This window comes from Eptatretus burgeri, chromosome 15 (genome assembly GCF_056783735.1).
Source record: "Eptatretus burgeri isolate ZD-2024b chromosome 15, Ebu_testis_v1, whole genome shotgun sequence".
Classification (NCBI taxonomy): Eukaryota; Metazoa; Chordata; class Myxini; order Myxiniformes; family Myxinidae; genus Eptatretus; species Eptatretus burgeri.
Window position 1 is genome coordinate 31,633,437 of NC_140975.1, and position 6,251 is coordinate 31,639,687.

At 45.2% G+C, this 6,251-nt stretch overlaps 1 long non-coding RNA gene across 1 annotated transcript; it reads right to left on the bottom strand.

Annotated features, from left to right (window-relative positions):
* Positions 1-53: 53 nt before the first annotated feature.
* LOC147011846 (uncharacterized) lies at positions 54-3,506 on the bottom strand. Its single transcript, XR_015051733.1, has 3 exons — positions 3,199-3,506; positions 2,538-2,626; positions 54-923 (listed from the first exon to the last, which is right to left on the bottom strand). It is a non-coding gene; the product is annotated as an uncharacterized LOC147011846 (long non-coding RNA).
* Positions 3,507-6,251: the final 2,745 nt, after the last annotated feature.

Sequence of the window (6,251 nt, forward strand, 5' to 3'; positions counted from 1 at the left end):
CCCCTTCCCCCCCCCCCCCTATTCCTTAAAGTTCTCGTCAGTGAAGCAACGGGTTCTTTTTCATATTCTGTGTTAGTGTGTGTGTGTGTGTGTGTGTGTGTGTGTGTGTGTGTGTGTGTGTGTGTGTGTGTGTGTGTGTGTGTGTGTGTGTGTGTGTGTGTGTGTGTGTGTGTGTGTGTGTGTGTCTCTTCCATAACTCCAAAACCATAAAACCTCGCAGCTTGAAACTTTGCATGCATACTAAGAAAATTCAAAGGAAGTGTATGAATGATAATTGGGTGTTTGAGTTCATGACAACACCCATTTTGAAGATAATTTCTGGCCTTATTTAATCATATCCTTTATCGACCGGTTATTCTTAATCACCTCGCTCTCCCTCACTGGGGTTTTAATTCACCATTTTTTTTGGCCTGCTCAAAAATGCCTTGACGTGGGACAGGCCGCAATGGTTTCTAAATGAGTTTTTTTTGTTTTTTCCACTTTGCTTACTCATATCATCAAATATCATACTGATGAAAATATCCTGATACCGACGAATCACTGGAGACATTGCAATGCTTATAAACGCCTGGAGATGCCAGTGTTTGTGAGTTTATTTCATTTCCACATGTGCCATAACCACGAGAATCTCTTAATCTGAGCCAAATTTCAAAATTTTAACTTCTTTATTGACTTCAGCAGCAGTTCCGACTGCTAAAAAGCAACAACAAAACAAAGCGTTGATTTGGACATCGCTTCACATTCTGGGCATCTCCGGGTGCCTGGTGTTTATATGACCGATCGGTGATCACGAATTGCTTGCCAAGCCAGCCGTTCATCGTTTCGTTGGAGTGCTTGCTTGAGTGCTTAAGCCACTTGGCGAGCACTCTTAAAACTTCGAGGGTGATTACATGGCACGGTTCTCCATGGGCACATCTCCGGAGCTTGGAAGGCAAAAAAATTAGATGATTACAATCATTTAAAAAAATGTGGAAAATCCTTTTTAAAAAATCATTAAGCCTGGTGTTGGCGCAGTGGTTAGGGCAGTGGCTGGGGATCCAAGAGGTCCTGAGTTCAAGCCCCGTTGGGCCACTGAATTAATACACCAGGGGGTTGACTCAGCCTGTCATCCTTCCGAGGTCGGCAAAATGAGTACCAGTATACTGGGCCGGTGTATACCCCGGTTAAAATCGGTGTACCATATCCCTGTGTCGTAAGAGGTGACCAGGGTTGCGTCAGGAAGGGCATCCGGCGTAAAACATGTGCCAAATCATGATGCGGATCATACGGATGATCTGCTGTGGCGACCCCTAACGGGAGCAGCCGAAAGAGGAAGAAGAAGAATCATTAAAAAAAATGTTTTCAGTTGTTACAAAGCAATGAATCACCACATCACGGCAGGATAGCCGAGAGGTACGCACGCTTGCTCGAAGCTGTCTCGCCTGGGTTCAAATCCAGACCCAGTGTCATTCCGGTGTTTCACAGTCAGAGTGATTCATGAATATATGCCGTCCCTCGGATGGATGTTAAACTGTATGTCACATCTGCTGGGATCCACCATCTCCTCTCTCCCTCTCACCTTCTCAAACCTCTCTCCCACCAATCTCCCTCTCTCCCCCTGCTCCCCATCCTTCCCCCTCTGTTAAGGGCTGACGATTTAGTTTTGAATTTAAAACGGCTTCCCTATAACTTAACCTATACGAATGAGATTCGGAGGGAGCCGAATGGAGGGTGCAACACTTAACCTCCTCCTAAACCTCCACCCCACTTCCCCATTCACCTCGCTCCCACACCCCCTCCTGGAGTGTATTGCGCTGGTTGGTTTGGTGTCGTTTTCCCCACCCCCCCCCCTTACTCTCTCCCGTCCATCATTTCTCTCTCTTTCTCTTCTCTCTCGTCCTGTCTTTCCCCCTTCTTTCTCTCCCCCCCCCCCCCCCCACATTCCCACCAGTAATGCGATGGGTTGTATTTACTGGTGTCATGTTATTGCAGGTAGAGGATATCTTCAAGCTGTCATGGCTGAAAGAAGCAAGACTGTTACCATGAGTGGAGTGTTTAATGCACAGGGAAAATCAGATGCCACCTTCCTTTGTTTTTCCCAGACAGCGAATGGTGCCAGACTTGATGAAGGGGAAAACTGTTGGTGTTTGGAGACTTTGAGCAGGACTATTTCATGAAATATGTACAAGTTGTCTTGTCCTTACTTCAGACACAATACTTGTCCTCCCCGATCCGCTGTGGGTGAAATCATTGGTTGGGGGACGTGGCTGTTCCGCTGAAGCTGGTTCCCAGGCAGCTGGTACTCATCTTGCAGACCTTACAAGTTTGACAGGCTGATTCAACCCCACCTGATGTTAATTCAACGAAACGACAAAGGGCTTGAACTCAAGACCATCGGATCTTCAGCCAGTCACCTTAACCGTTAAACCAACACCATGCCGAATATTAGTCCTGTATGATAGCCTCAGCAGTCACTTAGCTATTGACCTGATCAACTAGGTGATGGAAAACAATATTGTGCTGTTTACCAATTCATTGATATCAAAATAATAACTTACTCTTTTGGCCACTTCCTCTTAAGTGTGACGTGTGTCGGCCACCGTAGTCGCAGACTACCAACATGACGTCATAACAGCGCTTCATGCATCTGCAAATAATTATCAGAAACACATGACGCCATTAGTATTACTGTAGTAACCGTACTTTGTTGAAGGATTTGAACTTGAACTTTATCCACAATATGACGTCACGAGCATTTGATGTTTTTGCATCCACGGTAACTTGGATACCTGTGGCTTGGACTTGGATACCTATGGCTGCACCCCCTGCCAAGCAGATACATACATGATACACATAATGTGTGGTCAATGAACATGTTTTATTAAATCCACAATGGGATGGGAGGATGTTACAAGATGGGATTTCCATCAACAACCGCTCTTCACTCTGACGAAGCTGCCATACGACCACCACCAACCATCGAGTGTACTGTAGAGCACACACAGGTTTACAAAGCTCGAGTTGGTAACACTGTCAATGCTTGTGTTAAAGATCAATACACCACCCCTCTTTTGACCTTGCTCCCCCTGCTCTTTCCCAGCCCTGTGACCCCCCTTCTAACACCACTACTCCCTTTATCCCCCCCCCCGAGTCTTTCCAAGACAAAAACATTATTCAGCTAACCACATCCTGTTTAACTTGAGGAAAATCCAGGCTTACCTGAGCTCACTTCACCTCATCGTTTGCATCTCTTTTCTCCTTGGAAAAGAGGGAAAATCTTGGAAAAAAATCCTTGGAAAAGAGGAAAAAGCTCGGAAAATCGCCTCCCAGAGTCGAAACAATGAATCCCACCCTTCCCTTCAGTCATGAGTCCATGACGTCTCATCCCCGAATGTGATCTTTTCTACCGCAGTCGAACAGCCCCCACAACTACCCCTCTCGATGTGGGACCACACCATATATAGCAATCAGTTATGCAACCTGATTGCATGCAACGTACTCTGCAAGCTGTTGCGGGCAGTCGCGCAACCAGTTGCTCCAGCAGAGCCGAGCTTCAATTTCCTTCAATAAAGAACCGGAAAATCCACATAATGTGGGAGAGGAGGCCATCAAAGGTTTCGTGAAGTTATTGCAAGAAAAAAAAAATGATTTGTGTGAAATCAATGACAAATCAACAGCATTAATACATGATGATGCAATCAACATCACATTCAAAACAATTAACAAGTAAGACGACTCAGTCTACTTCTCCCAAAGGGGGAGGGGAGGGGTATCCTGGCACACCTCACTCATTGTGGGCCACATGGGGAAATGGATGAGGCAATGTTTTGTGGCCACTTGACAGATACCCTATGTATTAAGATCAAAGGGAGGTGAGACTAAATATTGTGACATTTAAAATAACCGAAGGGAATTTTGGAAGTAAATTATCGAGTGGAAGTGGATAGCAGAGGGGGTGGTGATCATATTCAGGAAAGTATTGATACTTGAATAGATTGGGAAAGAGATTGGCAGATGGAGTTTCACCTGAGCAAGTGCAAGGTGTTGGGGAGGGGAAAGAACAATGAAAATCGAGATTACAGGATGTAAGGGGTAATTTTGGAGCATGTCACACAGGAGAAGGATCTGGGGGTGGGAATAGATATGGGAGGTAAGCAGGCAGCACAGTGACAGGCAACTCGAGGTAAAGCAAATGGGGTTTTATATTGTATTTGGAGGGGGATCAAGTATAAATCAAGAGGTGGTGTTAACATTGTACAGGGACTTAGTGATGGCCACATCTAGAATATTGTGAGCAGTTTTGGTCACCACAACCCAGGAAGGACATAGATATCATGGAGAGGGTTCAGCGCAGGGCGACGAGATTGATTCCGGGCAAAGCTAGACTCAGTTATGAGGAGGGATGAAGGAGATGGATTTATACACGAGAAAGGAGGCGGTTACGAGGAGATATGATGGAGATGTTTAAGATAATTAAAGGTATACATAAATAAGTGAAGATGAATTATTCAACAAAGTAGACAGTGATAGAACCAGGAGCCATAGCCTGAGAGTAAAGAAGAGGAGAGTTAAGACGGTAGTAAGGTAGGGGACGTTCACTCAGAGAGTAGTTAATGTATGGAATGGTCTCCCTGGAAAGGTCGTGGCAGCAGGAACAGTTGATAAGTTTGAATTAGAATTCGATAGGTACCTGGAAGTTATGGAGATGGAGGGGTATGGGGATGTTGACAGGATTTTTAGGTAGTTTGAGTATTGATCGGTGATTGTGTGCATGTGTACGGAGTGCTGTTGGTGGGGGTCTTATGAAGGGGTGTTGTGTGGTCAATGTGTGTTTTAACCAAGCCCATGCTCCCTCCCCTGAAGGAAAAAAAAAATACAAAAACTTCAAAAAACAAAAATACTTTATTATTATTTTTTTTTTACATTTTGCATTTTCTTCTTCGGATCTCGTGTTGATAAATTCGTATGTTGTTGATGTGGTGCAGGCATGATGGGCTGAATGGCCTCCAGCTGTGTCTGATTTCCTTGGATAGTCCTTGTATTGAGAGGGGTCTCGTCATGATCAGCAAAAAGGGAAATTTGCTCGTATACCTTTGCATGCAACTCGCATCAAGCAGGTGGTGAACAGCTCAGGTAATGCTCAATTCGTTTTGGATCTTTAAAAATACTATCGGTTGTCTTGAATAACCCTTCTACACGGTTGGTGGTTGGTGTTCTTGCACCTGGTGCACAGGTTCTTGGTGTTCTTGATTTGGGGAATCTCCATATGAGTGATCGGTGCAAATGGTATGGTGAAGAGGGGGGAGGAGGAGAGTTGGGGGTTAGGAAAAGGAGTTCAAGGAACCTTATTAAATTGCATTCTGATAAGATATTGTGGTTCAGGCTTCGACGATGCGCGTAATAAAGGAAACCATCAAGGAAATAAAGGAACTGGAAAGGGAGAGAGTTATGGAGAAGGGGAGGAAACGGTGAAATCAGCAAGAAAGAGTGTTGAGTTGCAAAGGGGGTAATAAAGACAAAGGGTCGGGATGGGGGATGACATGGGGTGGCGGTGCACTGTCTGCTTGAAGACCTGGATGGAAGAGTGAGAAACAACAGTCTCTGGAGTGAGGAACAAAGGATTTGAGGCCTTGCTTCGTTGTCCTCACCGATGTATGTTCAATCCCCTTGGCTGCTCAGGATGGAAATTTTCACACCTGTGACAGAGTTGCGACCTGTCCAGGATTGGCTCTTAGCAGCATAAACGTTCACGATTCCTCTTAAATGCCTCGATGAGCCGTCAAGAGGATGGGGGCCCAAACACCTCCACCATCACCACCACCAGAGAGAGAAGGAGAGCTAACCCCATTACAATTCCACTCTAATAGTGCTCTCAAATCGTTGTGACCTGCAATGTGGTTGATTAAAAAAGAAAACATAACAAAGGTGGAACTCCCTGGTCATGGCAACCTTCCATCACCTTTCAAACCATCTCTTCAAAAACCGCATTGTGAACTATGCCAATCAAAACAAAGTGTATATACATTGAGGGGGGTGTGTGTGTGTATGCGCGTGTCCGTGTCCATGTCCGTGTGTGTGTTTTTTGCCTTTTCCCTGTTTCTATCCAATTGCACGGCTGGTGTTGGCTTAATAGTTCGGGTGGTGGGCTTGGGATCCTAAGATCCTGAGTTCAAATCTCCCTTGGCTGTTGAATTAATAGCGAACACAGTGAGCTTCATACTTAACGCGTGCACATGAGAGAATAGGAAACAACAACAACAACAACAACAACA